Here is a 21765-nt window from a genome sequence, read left to right on the forward strand (position 1 = left end):
ATAAAACCTTCTCATTACATGCTATTAGGATATGTGCTGTCACTGCAGGCCCCACTGTGACCACAAGTAATATTTTTAATTAGCTGTTAGACTCACACTGCTCTTTCATGATGCTCCGGGCATCATTGCTCCTTATAAGGAAACAGGGGTCAGCTTTGCACAACCGTGCCCACCATGTTTCTAAATACCATAGATTAGCTCAGAAGCAGATGTGCTGTGTTTCAGTTAATTTACTTCACAGCAAATATACAATTATTTTAATATCTTTATAATATTATTCACAGAATTTCCAGTGCATTTAGTCTAAGATATTTGCAGTTCCTTTGGTTACTGTCAAGCAGAATAAATATTATTGCCGAAATTCAGAAAATAGAGCAAGCAATGTCAAGTCTTGATTTATGACAGAGGATATCAGAGTATTCCAGGTGCAGCAGGCAGGTTTATAAAAATACGATAAAAATAGTCTGAATTTAAAAATTGTTTAATGTGTAGAATCTCAGGAGAAACAAATGATTGAAGCATGATGTCTGTATAGATTTCTTTATAAGTTTCCAGTTTCAAGAGACAGCTTAGAAAGGTATATATAAATCTGTCACAGGCGGCATTTGTAAGGGGAATGCACACGCAGTGCTGTTTATACAATGCCTGATGACTACATTTGAAAAATGGCAGAGGAAAACATAAAACTAAAGTGCAATTTTTTTGAAGTAGTAATTTCCACAGTGAATTTTTTTCTCAATTTACAATGGATCCCCCACCCTTACTCTATGACAGCAGTCATCCATCAGTTGTGTTCTCCTGTTTAACCTTACTGTTTCAGTCGGAGTAAAACAATAAGTGCCTATCAGACACAGACATATTGGTTGTGAAGAGTCAGATGATGCTGATTGTGTGTCTGAGCATTCGGCAACCACTGTCTGAAAAAAAATGCAGTTGCAGAAATATTGTTTAAATCCTACTAAAGGTTAGGTGAAAGAAACTGTATTATTTTTTTTCTTAGGGGGTCTTACTCACTCCCTAGAGCAGCATATATTCAGTGATCACAGCCAACATAGCTGTGTCCTTAGTGTTGTGCTTAAATCATCAGTCAGTTGTATAGAACAAAGGACCCACCCCCCCTAAAAAAAAGTTTAAGTATATGTTTAAACTTTTAGTACAGTTTACCAAATGTTGTATTTTACCTGATTTTACCAAGACCTGTAATGATGAACTGCTTTTCCATATCATTAAGTGCAAGACTGACAAACTCTTTATAGAATCTTGAGACATACTTTGTGCAGATGATAGCTAATACTTTGTTTTGTAGGTAAGACTGACACATACTGTGTGGTATTGTGACATGCAGTTGGCAGACAACAGCTACTACAGTTTAAAGCCTGCACTTTATGAAATAACGCATTTGTTTAATTAGTTTAGTAGCAATATTCTGTAACACTGAAACAGAAATCAGTTATCGTCTTGCAGCAACTGTGTTAATGTTCATGTGCATAATCATAGAAGTGCAGACCCACCCTACACACACACATATGCATGTAAGCTAACAAGTACCTTTACACACACCTGAGTGCACACACATATATATATATATATATATATATATATATATATATATATATATATATATACACACACACACACACACACACACACACACACACACACACACACACACACACACACACATAAAAACATTCATATACATATATATACATACACAAGTATACCCCCACACATGCATTCAGATGTGCACATATAAACATGCATACACTTACATGGGCAGCATTGATTTCACAAGGGTCATGAGTTCCTTCCTGTATGCTACAGCAAAAAATTGCTTTGAAGGTTTCTTTTATTGCATTTTTTAAGTTTGTAGTCACTAGTACACATTAAACTTACATTGATCCAAAACTCTTCTGAATCTCTTTTCTTTGTCATTAAGAAAAAGCAATACTAAGCTGAAATTGTAATAAGATGAAAAATAAAAGCAATGTTTCCCTTGATGGTCAGGAATTGCGTAATTACTATTTCCCCTTAGATAAAAGGAAAAACTTGCTCCACTAAGTTTGAAAAGAAACAGAAAGGCTGTTTAGTTCGATTCATTTTCATGTGTGTCTTGTCCATTTATAAACTGTTGCAGCTGTTTTATTACAAACTGATATGTGTACTTCTGCTTCATTATAAATAGTCAACAATCAACAGTTTTATCTATAAAATATCAATGTTCCAAAAACACAGATCAAATAGCAAATGTCTGCAAATGACTCTGGCACTCTAGCTTGATAAGCAGATGACAGTGCAACATTGCTTACCCTCATCACACTGGTGGGAGGAAGATTAGGCTGACTTCTAAACACAAGACTGATTGTTTTCTGGCAGATTGGTTGCAGATATCAAGCAAAAATAAACACTTTTTTGAGACTGTTACATTGATTAATGTCAACAGAAACTACTATAAAGTTACCCTAACTGAAATGTAGAAACCTATAATGAGAAAACATTAAAAAATGACAAATGCAGGGTATGCAGATAAATATTCACCCATATAGAAAGCCTTGCACTTTATATCCTAATTACTTACATGTAAAAAATCAATGAATGCACAGGCTTAGAAAAGGCAAACTATTTAAGCAATAACCCACACCTGGGTGTGGGTAATGCTGGATTTACCCACGGCTGGTGTGGTTTGGTCACAAGGGCAAAGCCCAAGTGGCAAAACAAAGACAACCATGGGTAAATCCAGCATTACCCACACACAGAAGTGGGTTATTGCTATTATACAATGACATTATGGCATTGTATAATGCCTCCGTGCTGCCCTTCTGCAGCTGTCTGGTATTCTGCGGCAGTTCTGATGTACTGCGCATGTGTTTGCTTACGCAGTACATCAGAGCTGTGTGTGGAAGCAACGGAGAAAGCAAGATCTCTGTTGCTTTTTAAAAGGTGACTCGCTATGTTAAAGGAGTTTAACATAGCGAGATAGTTTTAAAAAAAGCAACAGATATCTTCCTTTCTCCGTTGCATTTTTTAAAGCTGTCTCGGTATGTTAAACCCATTTAACATAGCGAGACAGCTTTAAAAAAAGCAACAGAGAAAGGAAGATCTCTGTTCCTTTTTTTTAAGCTATCTCGCTATGTTAAACCTGTTTAACATAGCGAGATTACAGCAACAGAGCTCTTCTGTTCTCTGTTGCTGTAACAAAAAAAAAGACTTATACTAATGGAAAAAGTCCGGGCGACCAGACCTTTTTCCATTAGTATAAGTCTGATTTACAACGGGCACACTGACCAATCAGCGTGCACGTTTTGGAATATTAAAATATAACACCCCATCACTGCACTGCATCTATATTCCATTGCTAAATGCAATACAACACAACAGGAAAATACAAATGAAAGTAACTAATTTCAGTACAGAGATTAGCATTTTTGGAGAACTCTTTACACTCATTTTAAGAACCCCCCCCCCCAAAAAAAAAAAAACTAATTTCTATTACTGTAAAACTCCTACCTGTAAAATTATCTGGCTTATTTAAAGCCTGTAATCTTTTTCAACATTCATAACTGAGAATATTGACTGATATCTTAATTACATCAAAGAAACGTTTCACTTTTTTTCCGATCATTTGTCTGAATAAAAATCACTGTTTTCAGACTCAGCATCTCTGAAAAGCCTCAAGCACCCAACACTTCCTTTAACCTTCTACGGCTTCTGGTGTGCCTGTTTACACAGCTGTGAAACATGATTCACTGTCACTTAATAAATGGCTAACATTATGAGAAATAGTTCATGAAAGGCTGACTGTGAGTTTAAGTGTAATATACGGTTGGCCTACAGTACTCAGTGTGTGACATTGAAAGTCCCCAGAAAGGAAGTAAATATATACCTACAGTGCAACAGCAGTTGGGAGTTGTAAATTGAATCTCATATGTTAGCAGCTAAACATGTATGCAAACTGCTTCCTATAATATGTGAATTTATGCTATTGGATCATGGTCTCCTCCTCGGTCACTCTTTTGTGAAACTACTGCTCATGTTACAGTTCGCTCTGGTTTTCCAGAACATAACATTAGTTACTTTACACCACTGAGAAAAACTAGATAATCAATTTATTTATAGTATAATAAAGAATATTACATTTACCTTCATGAAACTAACTCCTAAAGCTCATCCATTCATGTTTATAATTTCTATTTTCAGTCAAGCAAGTTAGAGTGCACAAGTTGGAAATGATATAAATAAACTGCTTTATTTTGCTATTTGATGAAATACACTAACCTTGGGATTTCAAACAAATAAGGGTAATGCAGTCAGACATCTTTGCAGTCCTGAAACATTGCCCATACTTTAAATTCTATCTTATATCCCCAATTATAATGTAATGGTGACATTGAATAATCTCTATACTACCCAATGCTATGGCAATTCCACAGCTGTCTAATACATCTGCTATGCTAGGAGCAGGCAGCAAGATTCACTAGCATTCTCAGTAACTGGACCTTATAATCCAACAACTGTTAAAACTACTGCATAAACTCAAGGAACACCCAAAGGAACTCATCCCAACAGCTCCACCTGTATCTGAGCATTGATACTGCATGCAGTCATCCTGGCACTCTTTCAGTCCCAATTCTGTATTTAAGAAGCACTGACAATCCCCAAAGGATAGTTAATGCCACAGTTCAGTCTGTTTGATTTTGAGTAAAATTTTAGCTCTGTCCCTCTTAATCCCTCCTAAAACTGATGACTTTTGCAGAAAAAGGTAGTAAATTACATTTAACAAATAATGACACTAATTAGAACTATAGACTTATTTTACTTCAGAAAATGTATATTAATTTACATTCTCTTATTCTATCAATGTTTCAGGTTAATAGTACTAACATTTTGAAAGTGCCCCTGATTATCCCTGATTATTTCTGGATTTGGCCCTGATTCTGTTGAGATTTGTGCCTGATTGATTGAGAGCTATATGCATGAGGGAGAAGTAAAAATTATATCCTGTGTGCATTGTTAAGCTAAGCATTACAGGTGGGACATGAAGTGGTTCTGTACTAAACTGCAGTTTGGTCTGTGAAAGAAATGCATAGTTGGGAGATGATCTCTGTGGAACAGCTTCAGCAGTGCAATACCACACATTACATTTTCTTAACTAGCACCACACATTCCTTCTGTGGCTAGGATCAAATCTGTGTCAAACGTTGTATTGCCAGCAAAAGGGCTATCATCCATCCAGTGAGTGGATTAGTAGGTCTGGCCTACAGGAGGAGCAGTTGTTAAACTCCATAGCCTTGTTGACTTTAATGGGCTGCTCCACTATTTACAGTTTTTAGTATTGGTGTTCAATGTCAACTTAAAAATTCTTAGTGCAACAGCATTGTGAGCCTGATACCTGTTTTGGAATCAAGCATGGTTCACAGGGTAGGATAATGAGGACTTATGCAGCACATGTTATAAAAATGGGAGTGATGTAAGCATGTGTGTTCATATAACTTCTCTTAGCATCCAGCATGTGTGTGTGTTATATTTCTGCAATATTATATTACTCAAACATAGCCAAATATCTCAGTTACAGCTTGTAAGCAAGAGTCATGGTCAGACAGAAATATGTTTTAAATCTAAATAATCTTTCTTAAAATAATGCTATAAATATATCAATGCAATAACATTTCAATTCACACTTAATCATGATGGTGAGTAAACTTTACCCTGTCCAAAATTCTATGAACTTGTAAAAAATTGTGAAGACTAATATATTTCTATAAATGTAGCAATGCTAACAAGAAGTAAATTTGTGATTTTCCATATAGCAAATGAAATGGTGCACAACGTATGCGATATTATGGCAAGTGAAATCAACAAATACTATGATACTAAAACAACACTGAAAATGTATTCCAAGTAATAGGTAATAACTAAATCTGTGATGTGTAATTCATTAATACAGTGCAGGAATCCACTGGGGAAAACATACCAGGCTGACAATAATGCAGGTTCACAGGCTGAAATCTAAACTGAAGTGGTAGAAGTCTGCTACTCTACTTAAATAAGAAGAAAAGAGGTCAAGTAGGACCTGAGCTTACATTAAAAGTGTTTATTTAATTATTGCTGATTGATGAATGGGTGGGTGTGTTGGCCTACTGAACCTTTTTAGCCATGATCCAGGTTCTAAGGAGCTAGAAGAAATTAGATGTCATTCATTAAAAAGCAATATGAATTTACTGTAGTATAATATGGAAATTGACTACTTACATTAGCTTAGGCAGTGAGAGCATGTAAGAACATTCTACAAAATCAATGCATAAAAGGAATAAAAACCAGTGTAATCATGCTGCCATTGAACTAACTTTTCATGTTAATTTTTATAAATCAACAGCAACTCATTTAGTAAACATACTAGTTAATAAGGCGGTAAATAAACTAGTGTGTGAATTTAAGTGATATCCCTAAATTACTAGAATTCAGTTTCATTAAGATGATATTATTTCAGTTTAGCCTTAAAGGGAATCAATGTTTGCTGATTTTTTTTTATCTCTGGATGAAGGTGTTTCGAGGTGAATGGCTCAAATCTTGAAAATATTTTTGCAAAATGAAAGATTTGACTGTAGGTCTGGTTAATGTGGGTTGTCACTCTTGAGTTTCTCTAAGTGAGTAGGACTGATTTCTGATAGCTAGTTTTGTAACTGGGAGGGGGGTTGTTGACCTAGCATAATAATTATCACTAAGCTAAATAGTAGAATAGCTCTTCCATGTGTTTGTGGCCACTTATGGCCATTGAGTAGGAGCCCATGATGGGTGCAGTCAGTAGCTAGCAGAGCAAACCTGCATATTTCATGTATGGCAATTTATAGTCTGCATGCATTATCAAAGATTGTAGAAAGAGTAAAGGCAAGCCAGGTTCAAGTTTGTGAACAAGAATATTTCTCAGTATTGCTCTATAAACACCAAGAAAGGGGTGATGTTATATTTTACAGCAAACTTTCAGTTGGATGACTGCTTTCCCCTAACAACTTTTTCAGTATGTTAAGTAAAGTTCAGTATGTGATGTCGTAAACATAACTGAGGGTTTAGCTGTACAGCAAGGAAAAACTTTACTTCTAAAGTCTGTCATGTAGGACAGTGGCAGAGTTACCATAGGTTCATAGATGGTAGTAGGCTATCGGCCCTAGGGCCTATACAAGCCTAGTTATAACAAATCCCTGGCTATTTCTTCCCACAATTTTAATTCCATGGACCCCTGTCTAGCAGGGCGACTGACGTGATCTCCAGGGTGAATTTCCTATCTCCCATCCAATCATCAAAGTTCCTTTTGAAGAGGGCGAAAGAGGAGCTCTGCTTGACATGTATGGGCAGTCTGTTCCAGAGTCTGGGGAGTCTCTGGGTCAGGAACCTATCACTACAGCATGTTTTGTTCATTGTGATGACAAGGTTTAGATCCCTGGAGCATGTGGCTCTGAGGGATAGGGATTTCTTTAAGTGTAGCATGTCCAACAGTTCTGGGTTTGACATGGCCTTTTATGTTAAGCAGAGATCGCCTCTGAGTAGATGATATGCCACACAGTATAGCTGGAGCTTTTTGAGACGGTCAGCATAGGGCATCTGCTTTAGGCCTGTGATTCTTTTAGTGAGGTATTTCTGTGGCCTTTCCAGTTGTTGCAGATGTCTTGAGAGGTACATACCAAACGGGGAGTTGCATTCTATAATGGGTCTAATGAGGGGTGTGTACAGTGGGACAATGACCTCCTTTTTTCTGGATGAAAAGCCCTTAGTGATGATGTGTGCCACACAGAATGATTTCCTGACTGTTGTGGCAATGTGGTTGTAGAAGGTGAGACCATTGTCCACCTGTGTCCCTAAGTCTCTTATCACACTTTCGGTGTTTAGTGTACTGCCGCCTATGTGTTAATTCATGGGTACATGTTTTTTTCCCAGCTACACAGGAAGTTATCTGCATCCAGAGTCAAATTAAGGGAGGGTAAATCTTAGGTGAGGTTATTTATAAGCAGGGAAAATTGCAGGGTACTAGCACTGGCCCTAGGACTACACCAATATTAAGAGTTCCAGGGTTAAAAAGAGGGTTTCCAGAGAACAACTAGGATGTTCTGTCATCCAGATAACTTTAAAAAGATGTTATGATACTAGTATTGAAGGTAAGTTTACTGAGCTTATTTAGCAAATGTTTATGATTAACCTATTTCAAGGTCTCTTCTGATGTCAGTAAATAATTATATGGGAATACTATCATTCATGTTACAGTAGATGCCATCATTGGCTGACTGTGTTTTCTTTGTACAAAAGGCATTGCAGACTCTACCCTACTTGTTTCTGCAGGATTTTATTCAAATATTTTTGATGAAAAACATAGGTCAGAAATAGGTCTAAAGTTGTTGCAGCCTTTAAGTTTAGGGATCTTTATCAATGGGAAGATGATTGTGTGTTTATAGGACTTAGGTGAGATTCCTGAATTTAAGGAAGACCTTACATATATGTGAAGAAACTGGCCATGGTGCTGGCTGTCATCTTTAGGGAAGCTTGGTAATGTCTATTCAATATGGCCCCAATTCTTTGCTAAAGTTAGAATATTCTACATGTATACTGTTACTGGTAGTAATAATATTTAGCACTTATGTTGCGTATGGCTGCTACTGGTTATAATTTTTGTCCATGACTAGTTTTGCAGATACTTGTTTTAACATAATTGTAGTAGTTGACGCTGTGTAAAAAAGGTTTTGGGAGCTGTAATATAGAAGTACAATGCAAAAATGAGGCAATGGATGTATAGGCATACAACTAATTCATGTTACTCTTTGCAGGAAAGTATACCAGATACATTTTTTTTAGTATCTGTCTGACGTTGCTTTCTATTTCGAGTGGATTATTGGAGTATAATTGCGACAGAAGATCACTGTAAGCAAGAACAGGCCATCAGCTATAATCTTAGCAACATCAATGGCAAAGAGGGGATAGAGCAACATGTTCAGTAGATTAAGTGTCACTTTGACATTAGGTAGTAAAGTCAACAAGGAGAAGAAGAAGACGAAGTTATAAAAAAGGTGATCAAAGTTATATCACAAGTACTATCAGGGAATTGTCATTAGACATGCTACAAGATGCACAGGTGGCGTTGGCTGAGCATATGCAATAAATATGAAAGGGATAAAAGGTGAACATATTACCCTGATGCTAAGTTCAGAAAAAGACAAAATATTTTGTAAGGAAAAAGTTCACAGACTGGCTAAAAGTCAGTTGCTAGAATTCAGTGTTAGAGATGAATTATATAAATTGAATAATTGGAAAGGATGTTTTTTCATTTTGCTTTTTCTAGCAAAATTAGCTTGCAGATTAGACATGTCTTCCTCTTTCATGCTAAAGTATTAAGACTGGAGTATAGTGCAGGCACTAAGCATAAAGGGTAGCTGTACAGGCAAATTATCATAATTTTATGCCAAACAGTTAAAGTGCACAATGGGAGACAAGAGAACAATACCCACTCTTTTCCATCCTATTTAATATAGTTAAGCAAGAACTATCAGGAATGGTTAGGGAAGAGTTAGAAAATGATTACAAAGCAGGAAAATGAAGAGCCCAGTTAAAGTTTTTGATAGGTCTGTAATAGGATCATAGGAGATTACTAGGCTAATGACCCTAGGGCCTTTAAAAGCCTAGCCAACTTGAAACCCTGTTCCCAAGAGATAGTAATTTGAGCTGACACAGGGCTCAGCACCTATTTCCCTTTTCAGGAGGGATACATACGGAACCCATGGGGTGAATTTACAGTTGCCCATCCACTTGTCCAAATTACACTTAAACAGGGTCAACAAGGGAATTAGTTTGACATGAACTGGAAGACTGTTATAGAGATGTGGTAACTCTGAGACATGAATCTGTCTCTCCTGCAAGTCTTGTTGATGTCACATGCCAGATTTAGGTCCTTAGAGCATGTGACATGCTTACCATTAGACTTACAGATGTGCAGCATTTAGAGTAATGCAGGGTCAAAGATTGCTCTATATGCAAGACACAGGTCACCCTTGAGCAGTCTGTATGACACCAAGTAAAGTGACAGCAATTTCAGTCTGTCCTCATATGACATGCACTGAATACCCTTAATGTTCTTTGTGAGAAACCTCTCTGGACTCTCAAGATGCTGCAGGAATCTGGAAAGGTGCATACCAAAGGGAGCATTGTATTCTATTATTGGCCTGATGAGTGAGGAGTTCAGGGGGATTAAGACTTCACTCTTTCTGAAAGTAATACCCTTACTTATGATGTGGGCACTATAGAATGCCCTTCTTTCCACTATAATGATGTGGTGATCAAACGTAAGGTTACTATCAACCTGTGTGTCCAGGTCTCTCACCACAGTTTGCATGCTTAGGTTGTTGTTGTTAATGTGGCACTCTGTAGGAACATCACATTTGCTGAAAAGGATGAGAATGCAGTTTTTTTGCATTAAGTCCATGACTTTGCCATCAGTCGTTAGTCAGTGTAAGTCCTTCTTGCAGGATATTGGCATCATTAGGGGACTCAATGATCGCTCCCAGTTTGCAGTCATCAGCAAACTTAGTCAGTCACAGACCTTTTGTTTTGGCCTGTACTTCGGAGAAATAAATTCCAAACATTAAGGGCCCCAGAACCAAGCCCTGTGGAACACCACTGGTTACTGGCCTGGTGGAGGAGGAGGAGGAGTATCCTATTTTGATTGTATGTGTATCAGTGAGCCAGTCGACAACCCATCTAATGATATATAAGTTGATACCTAGCTGGCTAACCTTATTATTAATGCCTGAATGGGAGAATGTATCAAATGCCTTGGCTAGATCGAGACAGGCTGTATGTATATAGTTTTACCCTTGTCTAGGGCCATGGTGACTATCTCAAAGAAGTCCACCAAGTTTATCAAGCATGATCTCCCCCTGACAAATCCAAACTGGTAGGGTCAAGATTTTTGAGACTACCTATATCTTTATTGATAAGGTCCATGATGATACACTCCATGGCCTTACAGATGAGGCTAGTTAGACTGACAGTTCTGTAGTTCCCAAGGTCGGTTGAAGCACCCCCTTTTAGAAAGGGGATGATGGTGGCTGTTTTCTATTCATTTGGGACCAACCCGGTGTTTAAACTATGATTGAAAAGGGTACCTAGTGGTGTTGCTAATTCCTGCTTTGATCCATTTAGAACACAGCCTGGGATGTTATCAGGTCCCATAGAAGCTGTGTTTTTGGCTTTGGAGAGGATATTTAAGACCTGTTCCTTGGGAAGACTGGGTGGGTGACATGTGGTTGGGATACTTTGTGGTATATCTGGCAGGATAACAGAGTGAAGTTTACACTAAATCTATCAGCCAGCAGGTATTCAATTAAATTTGAATGCCTTTAAAATGTAATGACCAAAAACAATTGTTCTATGATTTCACAAAATTTAGTTTAAGTGAAACTGGGAGAATTGATGAATGTTGCGCTAATATCAATAGCAGTCTCACATCTATTGAGGTACCCACCTCTTCCATAAAAATCAAATAGATGCTTGTAACATACAAAACCATGGCTAGGAAGTACAAGAGTGGTTGTGTATCATACATTTTACAACACATGCAGTGATTTTCACTTTGTCATTGTGAGGGAGAGACAGCAAGATGATGAGTGTGGATGGTAGTACTTGGTATTAATGCCAAACAAAGAATAAGGGACACTGGGATCAGCAATATTTGTATGAAGGATGTGGAAACAGCTGGAAGCAGAATGCATTAACATGACAGGATAGGATACAAGGTGAAGGCTCCTGACTCATTTGGATGGAAAATAAAACACTGAATGTTCAGTCTTTAAGAGACATAGAAATCTGGCAAAAAAGACTTTAAATAATGGGTGTAACTTATTAACAAAAATAAGGCAGAAATGGAAGAATTCTTCTCCTTTAGCACTGTGATTTATCAATGAGGAGTATCCAATAGATAGTATTTGGACAATTTAAGCTAGACAACTAGGTAGATGTCTAGAAATCGCTGGAGTAGAAAAGAAGATGGAAAAGAAGTGTAAACCATGAAATAAACTGCACTGGTACTCAAAGGTAGAGAAGTAATCTATGAGACTCTGTTAGAAGAAAGGCATTGAAAAGAGAGCTACAAAATGGTTCTGCTATGAAACATAGCCTTTCAGAATACTGGCAAGCTGAAAACCTGAAATATAATGCCAACAACACCGAAGAGAAAACAAATCAACTTTAAGCATTTTTTGCAAGAGGACAAACCCCAATGTAGGGTGCAAGCCCCACATGCCATCAAACTCATCCATACCAACTCCAAGGTCACACTGGCTTCATGACATGAGAAATCCCCAAATCAAGTGAATCATTGCCAGACCACACTTAGAAATCACACTTGCAATGATTTCCTGTTGGAAGCAGCAATCAATGTTTCCTTTTCCATCTTTTTTTTCTTCTAGCTACTGGTGCTCAAGTAATTAGACCTCTACCATTTGAACTGGAGATGTAAAAAAAATGGAGAAAGTAGAACAAGGGGATACTACATCAAAAGAGAAGGTAGGAAGAAGTATGGGAAAGATGTAGGGATACCATAAATGGAAATATTTAAGGAATCAATGGATGTGAATTTCTCACTGATGGTATTTTATTGTAGTATGTTTACACAAAGGCATAAACCGACATTCCTCATGTTGGCATCATGTTGGCATTAAGGGGAGGAGGATACTTATTTAAAAGAAATATGCTGGGACTGTGAGACAATTCAAACATTTTGATCCAGCTCAACAAAACACTAGGAATTTATATTAAATAAGAGTATAGAACTGACTTCAAATTTTTGTATATGGACATTGGATAAAAACTATTATTTTAAGAGAATGTAAATCTCAAATAACCATTCTAGAAGATATAATTATTTCATTTTTATTTTGTTTTGAGTTTGATTATAAGGATAATGCACTGATCCATACAGAATGATTTCAGCCATTGCCCAAGGCATACACAGACAGAGAGAAGCAAAAAACATTTAAAAGGTTATAAACATTAATCATAATTAATAAACAACAGAAGAACAGTTAGAGAAAGCAACACTTTAAAATGTAATTAAAAGACTGCAAACTTTTATTGCATTTGGATAAGGTTGTGCAGTGGAATACGTACAAGAGAAACATTTTGCAATTACGTTTAACAAATGTAAAAGACTGTTGTGGTCTTGTGGTCTTTAATCTTTTGTGCTTATTGTAAATCAGGCATCACACTTTGAAAGAAGTCTGGCACCCTAAAATGTAACACATAGCTGTATTTTTGAATACTGGTTGCATTTTTTTTTGCCTAATCTGAAATTAACTTTTAAGTACTAATCCCAATGTCACAAATAACATCCTGAAAGTAGGTGTAGGAATTTTGAGGATAAAGTTACCTTGGTGTGCCTATAGCATTTGCATGTGGATGCCTCAGATAGTTTATATCATTTCTGTAGTTCTTAATATGAAAATAGTGTTTTTGTTTGCTTGTTTGTTTGTATTTAGTGCAGGTCGAGTTGATTCCAAAGGTTTTGCCCAGATCTGAAACTTCGGTTACTGTGATACTCCTAAGTTAGGGAATATAGTATCAGAGCTGCATGTGTCTTTTGTAGTGTTCAGGGCTGCTCTCTCAATGGACACCCCATTTCCTCAGCTCTTCATTGGAAGATTAAAAAACAAAAGGTTCACGCCATTGTATATAGCCAGTTACAGGGATGGAAGCCAGATACACTCTCCCTCTCTCCAGCATCAGCTCTGCTCTAGAAGAGCAAATTCAAAAAAAAAAAAAGATTTGCTCTCTTACTTTTCAGGCCACATACACACCCATTCCTCGCCCAGCTCTTCATTGGTAAGGCGAAGCAAAGTAATAAAAAAAAACTGATATTGTTTTTTTTAACTGTTGCTGAAGGTTACTCCACACAAAGCACTGACGTGCAGAACTCCAGAAAGAAGAACACAGGAACTGCAATTCACAATTGTGTATCTTAACATCTTACTCCCGGGGCAGCTGGTTGTCTTGATTTGTTTTAGGCTATTCACATGCAATTTTTATTGTAAAAGGAATCTATGAAATATAATTCAGATTGTATGCAATTTTATAGGAAAATAAGCAATACAACATTATCTCTTCATAGTTTCAAAGTTACAGGAATTTGAATACAGTTGACACTGATTGTAAAACTTATTATTTAATGCATTGCATCAAGAGACAATGTGCACAATGGGGCTAGTTAGTTGATGGGTAACAATAAACCATCATTTTTTTCTATGAATCAAGAGATAAAACAGGTAAAATACCTACAATCAGAAAAGTCTGTGTGGCTGAACACCATTTCTTAAAACGAACTTTGGCCACAACTGAGAAAAGGCTTTTGTTTTTGTCAAAAGTAGACAAAGAATAGTTCTTTTACTCCAAGAAAATTACACTCGTGATTTTATTGCATTCAACTTATTTTTTCAGATATTTCATTATTTCTTTTGGCTGATTATTTATTTAGATTTTTGATTTTTTTCTAAGATATGGCAATGACTGAGCTGCTTTTGTAGGTTAGCAAAGGTATGTGGATGCTGAATATGGTTTCAAAAGTGACCCAGACTAATGACTGGGCCGCAGCAGATGACCCTTAAATAGAATACAAGCAGAAGTGGTCTGTCTATCTGTATTTCATCAAAGTCTTTGACTCAATTACATTCAAATTCCTTACAGAAATCTTGAGCAGTTTGTTTGGAAAGGGACCTGCATATTTACTGATACATGAATAATTAGCAGAAGTCAAAATGTGTGTTTGGATGGTATCAAGAAGAAGGGAAACAACTAGTGAATGCAAGTGTGATCAGCCATTGGTCAGGTACACTTCAGCACATATGTTCCAAATATATTTGAGGAGGAAGAAATCAGGCTTAACCTCTTTTCTGATGCTAAGTTGCTTCAGCAAACAAGAATGGACAATACATTCTAAGGAAGAATTTGGAAAGGTGACCAAGTAGGTGGAATGCTAACATTTAAGAACAAGTACAAGTACAGTACTTGGGACAAAACAGGCATGGGGAGTAGTGGAGTTGACAGCAACTAAATAGGAACAATATCTTGCGATGTTGATGTTGATCATATGAGTAACAGACTACCAGGAGAAGAATGAGAGAGTGGTGACAGCAGCAAATAGAATGTTTGGCTATATCTTCAGAAAGCAAGGTGGCAATGCTTACATTATACTGAGCCCTGGTTAGCTACTCCCTTAGTACTGTGCACAACTTTGCAGGTCAGACATTGAAAGGAATATGTGGCTGTTTGAACAGTTCAACAGGAAAGTCAACAGAATGGAATGAACAGAAAAAGGGTATGACTAGATACAGCTGCATTTGAAGCTATTCTCACTAGAGATCACAAAAAGTATACTAATATTAGTGGGGGTCAGAAAATCACATCAGGGGAAATGTAAAAAAGTCATCCTGAACAGGAAGGACTTGGGGTGGATAGAGAAGAGGTAGAGGTGCACACAGCTGACTGCAGGGACTAACTGCTCCTGTATGAGTAAAATCACTTCTTTTAAGAGAAGGATTTACATCAATGGAATGGGCTACATTGAACTAAGAATCTGATGAACATTTCAAGACAACATGGTACACCTGATCACAGGCTGAGGATGAAAGTGTAGATGGGGAGATGAAGAGTAAGCCTGCTATAGCTCCTTCTGATAGGAAATTAAAGAAAAGTAATGAAAGAGGTGTGTGAAGTCCAAAATAACTAATATGTTAGATTATTGCAGAAAGTGCTTCTTTTACTTTTAGAAAATCAGGCTTTTTTTTCATTATGACCATATAGTTCAACGGGTCTATATAATAACATCGAATTTTATAAAGTTTGAATGTTAGAATATCGAACCAGTAATGTCGAACGCTGAAAACAGCGAAGGTGCAGGACACCAAATTCTTTCCCAGGGAAAGAATTCAGTGGGCCTTTGCTGTGGCTTAACTTTTTTCAGCGATTGATATGTTGGAACGTTGCGGGTCGGGTTCAGGTAAGTGTGTGATTGTGTGTAGGTTAGGGGGCGGGTTAGGTGAGTTAGGGTTAGGGAGTGGGTCAGGTAAGTGTGCGGTTGTGTGGACGTTAGGGTTAGGGCACAGGTCAGGTAAGTGTGCAATTGTGTGTAGGTTAGTGTTAGGGGGCGGGTTAGGTGAGTTAGGGTTAGGGCGTGGGTCAGGTAAGTGTGCGGTTGTGTGTAGGTTAGGGTTAGGGGGTGGGTTAGGTGAGTTAGGATTAGGGCTTGGGTGAGGTGAGTATGCGATAGTGATGGACCTTAGGGTTAGGGTTGGGTTAAGGTAAGTGGATAGCTAGTAGTGTATGTAAAGTTTAGTTTAGGTTTAGGTGTAGGATTTTAAGTGTATGTGTGTGGATTGCTGTGTTTTGTGTGTGTTTGTGTTGTGTGCATGTTTCTTCGAATAGCGATTTTTTATCCTTGGGAAAAAAAAAATCGCTATTCTGACTGTTCGATGTTTGCAGATTTCGGTGTTTAAAGTTCGTTATTATAACATTTGATGTTTACGAACTTCGATGTTATAATATAGACCCATAGGTCAACAGCTTTGCATTGAGTGTCCTTAACTGAAAAGCATATACTGGCTATTCAAGCAGATTTCTCAATCAATAGATCTGCTGTGATTTTACATATTATGCAGGGATGCAAGTCAGTGTTCTCTCTGTCAAATATAGATGCATATACACGCATGCACTACCCACCCCCACACACACACACACGCACACACACATAGACTTACATACATCACAACTGGCTAATATAATAGCAAAGAAATGCCAAATGCAGATTAAACAACAGTCTCCTGAGATGTGTTTCTTGTTTCAGCTAAACTAGAGGATAGCCAGTGCATCTAAATTTCCCCCCAGTCTCTTTCAGTACACACACACACACACACACACACACACACACACACACACACACACACACACACACACACACACACACTCATACAGATATCCCTTGGATGAGTGAAGTTAAGAATAATCTACATAGTAGATATTAGCATATCCTAATACAGTTTTTGTTCCATTCATATGTCTCTTCTGTTTGCATGTGTGGTTTCAGGCCTTACAGTTGTACTGTTTCTTCCATATCCCCTCTGTTTACTTATCTGCCATACAAATTTTATATGAGTTGCTCAATATTTTTCTCTCTTAACCTCATGCAATGTCTAAAGCATTTGAAATAGTGTGCTGCCATCTCTGCCTTGTCATCAATTATTTAAGGGTTAACGTGGCAGAATATCTTCTTGGAGCTTATCTTGCAGACTTAGAGAGTAGTGCTACCAGGGTTCTAGAATCCTTATGGCCCCTATGCATTAATCAGGAAAAGTTATTCTCAACAAATAAAAACATGACTCTCAAGGAGGTGAGAATTCAAACATAACTTGGACAGAGACAGCTTTCCATCGTCTTTACATCTGCATAATGCCTTTAATCTCATTGTAGTACCTAACATCCATAACCAGTGCTGTCTTAGCCTCACTACAGTGCTAATACACATACATCTAACAAAATTAATGCATCTGTATGCCACCTATTGTATCTGTTTACCATCTAGTACAAAGTGTGTTTCAGTATCACACGTGAATGATTTACGCTGCATTGATTTAACTTTACTCATGCAAAGGTTTCTAGACTGACATCTCAATCACACATTTTATTATTTTTCAGAGCAATGATTTGCATGTTATTAATTTTTTATATCTGTTGTAGTTTCTCTGCATTATTATGAACTTTGAGTTCCTTTTCTATTTATATTATATTCAATATCAAAAGCAATGTACTACAAAACTGCCCTTTTAGTAACTACACAATTAGTTTATAATTTTTTATGGGATAAGAATGGCCTTAATAGGATCAGATTACGTCATCTCCTCCTTAGTTTTGTTCATTTTCCATAGCCACCCTGTGGAAGGAGTTCAGACTGCTTTCTTTGCCTGCTAATTACTCGTTATTCAGCTTTACCACTTTAGTAAAATTGAGTTACATTACAATTCTGTATTTTAACTGTTGACAAATACCTGTGAATCTGTGAACTCATATTTGCATTAATATTGTTATATTTATATCAAAGTATACATTTTGATACACACACACACACATATATATATATATATATATATATATATATATATATACACACACACACACACACACACACACACACACACACACACACACACATACACACGCACACAAGTATTATATTAGTGATGTGTTTTTACTCCAACTGTTTCTCTGCCTCTCTCGTTAACAACCGAATCCTACATGTATGTTTCTGGAATTAACTGAACTGATAAATGGCTTGCATAGCCTATCTGTATGTATTTTTTATGTAAGATAAAGTTTGAAAACAAGAAATCATTGGGAAGCAAAGGAACATTTTTCACTTTATTTAATGTGCAGACTGAGAATAATTAATAGCCAATAAAACAGACTATAATACATGAAACATACAATAGACATATCTATTTTAAACATTTTTTTAAGAGATTTAAGATAAAACAATACACAATGGGCCTGATTCCAAAAGACTTCCTCTCAGTATAAGTGATCAATTTACTGCAAGCAGACCGAGAGCAGGTCTTTTGGAATCTAGTCCGTGGTGTAAGTCTGTGTATATATAGGTCTTACACCAATGTAGGTCACTTACACTGAGAGCAATCTTTCAGAATCAGGGCAGACGTACACTACTCTTTTGGAATCTGGTCCATAGAATACTGGATTCACCTCAGTTATCGAAAACATACATTAGATATATTTAAAACAGATCCATCATTCACTGCCTTCCTATGTTTTTCATTTCCTGCCATCTTCATTCCCATGTCAACTCAATATCAATATGGCTCACAAGCATGCCTCCTTGTCAGAAACATCTATACATTTATAATATTAATTTACATTTTCACATTTATGAAACTGCCTTCCACTTTTCCATTTTCATCTTCAAAAAGTGTCAATGAGGGTTTATTTCTGTAAATCCTCTCCTATTTAATAACCTAAGAAAAGCAGTTAAATCATGAAAGACCCTTCCTCTAACCAATGTTTTTCTAAGTAACTTACATGCTTAGTTATTCTAATGTACCCAATCTTTTATTTGTGCATGACACATGCATGTGTGTCCAAGCATGTGTATGTGCATATGTGCATACATGTTCATGTATCTGTGTGCACGTATGTGCATGCATGCATGTGCATTTGTGTATATGTGTGTATGCTCATATTTTTTAAGTGTTTGTATGTCTGCATCTGCATGCATGGAGAGTGTGGCATGTGTATGTATGTGAGTGTTGGTACGCATGTGTGTGTGTGTGTGTGTGTGTGTGTGTGTGTGTGTGTGTGTGTGTGTGTGTGTATGTGTGTGTGTATACATTTGTGAATGTGTGTGTTTATTTATGGTTTTGTATGCGTACCTGTTTAAAATGGAGATAAATCTATAAAGATAGATAGTTATGTGGATGCCTGCCCCATTCCTTACACATCTAACCTACATGCGCTTTGAACATGCTCTTTACTTTGTTTCTGTCAGTGGTTCCACAGCATCAGGAAGCTTGACAGCAGTGGATCTGTTGCAGAGAAGCTGGGCTATAATATCAGCTGTTGTCTTCTCCTTGTTACTACGACTGAATGTTTATGAATGATATCTGACATCACTACATTCTATTGTCTACTCCTTCTTACTACGACTGAATGTTTATGAATGATATCTGACATCACTACATTCTATTGTCTACTCCTTGTTACTACCACTGAATGTTTATGAATGATATCTGACATCACTACATTCTATTGTCTACTCCTTGTTACTACCAGTGAATGTTTATGAATGCTATCTGACATCACTACATTCTGTTGTCTTCTCCTTGTTACTACCAGTGAATGTTTATGAATGATATCTGACATGACTACATTCTATTGTCTAATCCTTGTTACTACCACTGAATGTTTATGAGTGATATTTGACATCACTACATTCTATTGTCTTCTCCTTGTTACTACCACTGAATGTTTATGAATGATATCTGACATCACTACATTCTATTGTCTACTCCTTGTCACTACCATTGAATGTTTATGAATGATATCTGACATCACTACATTCTATTGTCTACTCCTTGTTACTACCACTGAATGTTTATGAATGATATTTGACATCACTACATTCTATGGTCTACTCCTTGTTACTACCACTGAATGTTTATGAATGATATCTGACATCACTACATTCTGTTGTCTTCTCCTTGTTACTACCAGTGAATGTTTATGAATGATATCTGACATCACTACATTCTATGGTCTACTCCTTGTTACTACCACTGAATGTTTATGAATGATATCTGACATCAGTACTTTCTATTGTATTCTCCTTGTTACTACCAGTGAATGTTTATGAATGATATCTGACATCACTACATTCTGTTGTCTTCTCCTTGTTACTACCACTGAATGTTTATGAATGATATCTGACATCACTACATTCTATTGTCTACTCCTTGTTACTACCACTGAATGTTTATGAATGATATCTGACATCACTACATTCTATTGTCTACTCCTTGTTACTACCACTGAATGTTTATGAATGATAGCTGACATCACTACATTCTATTGTCTTCTCCTTGTTACTACCACTGACTGTTTATGAACGATATCTGACATCACTACATTATATTGTCTACTCCTTGTTACTACCACTGAATGTTTATGAATGATATCTGACATCACTACATTCTATTGTCTACTCCTTGTTACTACCAGTGAATGTTTATGAACGATATCTGACATCACTACATTCTATTGTCTTCTCCCTGTTACTACCAGTGAATGTTTATGAATGATATCTGGCATCACTACATTCTATTGTCTACTCCTTGTTACTACCACTGAATGTTTATGAATGATATCTGACATCACTACATTCTATTGTCGTCTCCTTGTTACTACCAGTGAATGTTTATGAATGATATCTGACATCACTACATTCTATAGTCTACTCCTTGTTACTACCAGTGAATGTTTATGAATGATATCTGACATCACTACATTCTATTGTCTACTCCTTGTTACTACCAGTGAATGTTTATGAATGATATCTGACATCACTACATTCTATTGTCTACTCCTTGATACTACCAGTGAATGTCTATGAATGATATCTGACATCACTACATTCTATTGTCTACTCCTTGTTACTACCAGTGAATGTATATGAATGATATCTGACATCACTACATTCTATTGTCTACTCCTTGTTTCTACCACTGAATGTTTATGAATGATATCTGACATCACTACATTCTGTTGTCTGTTCCTTGTTACTACCACTGAATGTTTATGAATGATATCTGACATCACTACATTCTATTGTCTACTCCTTGTTACTACCACTGAATGTTTATGAATGATATCTGACATCACTACATTCTATTGTCTTCTCCTTGTTACTACCACTGGATGTTTATGAATGATATCTGACATCACTACATTCTGTTGTCTTCTCCTTGTTACTTCCACTGAATGTTTATGAATGATATCTGACATCACTACATTCTATTGTCTACTCCTTGTTACTACCACTGAATGTTTATGAATGATATCTGACATCACTACATTCTGTTGTCTTCTCCTTGTTACTACCAGTGAATGTTTTTGAATGTTATCTGACATCACTACATTCTATTGTCTACGCCTTGTTACTACCACTGAAGTTTATGAATGATA

This window comes from Protopterus annectens, chromosome 2.part0 (genome assembly GCF_019279795.1).
Source record: "Protopterus annectens isolate FY-2018-M chromosome 2.part0, PAN1.0, whole genome shotgun sequence".
Classification (NCBI taxonomy): domain Eukaryota; kingdom Metazoa; phylum Chordata; order Ceratodontiformes; family Protopteridae; genus Protopterus; species Protopterus annectens.